This window comes from Mobula birostris, chromosome 17, assembly GCF_030028105.1.
Source record: "Mobula birostris isolate sMobBir1 chromosome 17, sMobBir1.hap1, whole genome shotgun sequence".
Lineage (NCBI taxonomy): Eukaryota > Metazoa > Chordata > Chondrichthyes > Myliobatiformes > Myliobatidae > Mobula > Mobula birostris.
Window position 1 is genome coordinate 63010753 of NC_092386.1, and position 1591 is coordinate 63012343.

The 1591-nt window shown below is 41.6% G+C and overlaps 1 pseudogene; it reads left to right on the forward strand.

Annotated features, from left to right (window-relative positions):
• Positions 1-203: 203 nt before the first annotated feature.
• Positions 204-1139, forward strand: LOC140211425 (sin3 histone deacetylase corepressor complex component SDS3 pseudogene; annotated as a pseudogene).
• The last annotated feature ends 452 nt before the right edge of the window (positions 1140-1591 follow it).

The window sequence follows — 1591 nt, forward strand, 5'->3', positions numbered from 1 at the left end:
CTTACACAGGACAGAAAGTGCATCCCAAAGGTAAAATTAAAGTGACAGTGACCTACGGAGACAAAACACAGCAGCTGAACCTCTATGTACTGAAAAATGGAGGACCGCTGTTGCTGGGACATGAATGGCTCAGGAAAATCCAGCTGGATTGGCACACCATCAAGGCACTAGATATGTCAACAGAGGGCAGCTCAGCGGGGAAGATGTCCACAGCTCTCCTCTCACCCATAGTCGACTATTACAATGACGAGGAGGAGCTAGACAGCATCGATGATGAGGACAAATGCAGCATCCGTGGCCACGACTCAGATGAAGATACAGAGGATGCAAGTAAGACAGATATTGCCAATAAACAGGATGATGAAGACTACCTGGAAGTAAGAGAGCAGATGTACCAGGAGAAATTGACATCTCTCAAAAGACAGCTACAACAGTTACAGGAAAGCACTTTGCAGGAGTATCAGAAAAGGATGAAGAAACTAGGTCAACAATACAAGGAAAGAATACGAAATGCAGAGCTTTTTATGCAACTGGAGGCAGAACAAGTGGAAAGCAATTATATTAAAGAGAAGAAAGCAGCAGTGAAGGAATTTGAAGATAAAAAGCTTGAGTTAGAAGAAAAGAAAAAGATGTTTGAGAATGAAAGGCTAACAATGGAACTCACAGGAGATTCTATGGAGGTAAATCCAATAATGACTAGGAAACTAAGGAGGAGACCGAATGACCCTGTTCCAATTACAGACAAAAGAGGAAAACCTGCACCTGTGCAGTTACATTACTTGTTCACAGATGAACAGATAATGGAAGATCTGCAAACTCTCAATAAGCTTAAATCTCCGAAAAGACCAGCATCTCCTTCTTCTCCTGAGCACCTTCCCAGTACTCCTGCTGAATCACCAGCACAAAGATATGAAGCATGAATAGAAGATGGAAAGTTATATTATGATAAAAGATGGTATCATAAAGTTCAGGCTATCTATTTGGAATCTAAGGAGAATGCGAAGATAGGCTGTGTAATTAGCTCAGTTGGAACAAATGAGATATGGGTAAGGGAGGCAAGTGATAGCACAAAGATGTGTATATATCTAGGACAGCTGCACAGAGGAGTTTTCATTATATGGAGGCAACCTGCTGCCTAGAGCTCTTAGCAAGTTGGAGGTGCACATCTTCTTAACTCCCTATGTTCAGAGGTCAACTTTTCATGACTTTCATATGGAAATCCGTATTAAAACAAACAAAGTTATTGACAGACTGAAGAACACACTATTTGAAGACACTTTCCAATACCATCTCAAGTTTTGATGATTGTACATATCCTTAACAATAACACTCACCTTTTCAAGGATTTCACTTCGATTTCGCCATCTTTGCAGGATGGAGGTGACTACTCTTTATGGCTGGAACCTGCCAATTTGTGAATTGTTCAATTTATTCCAGGCAATAGAGTGAAGACCTATTTGCTTCAGTGCCGGACAATCTAGAGAAGCCTCCACCGCCCCCCCCAAGAGACTTGAGTTATAAATGGGTCTTCTCCTGTCATTTCGGATCTCCCCCTCCCCCTTTCAAATCTCTTACTATCTCTTCTTTCAGT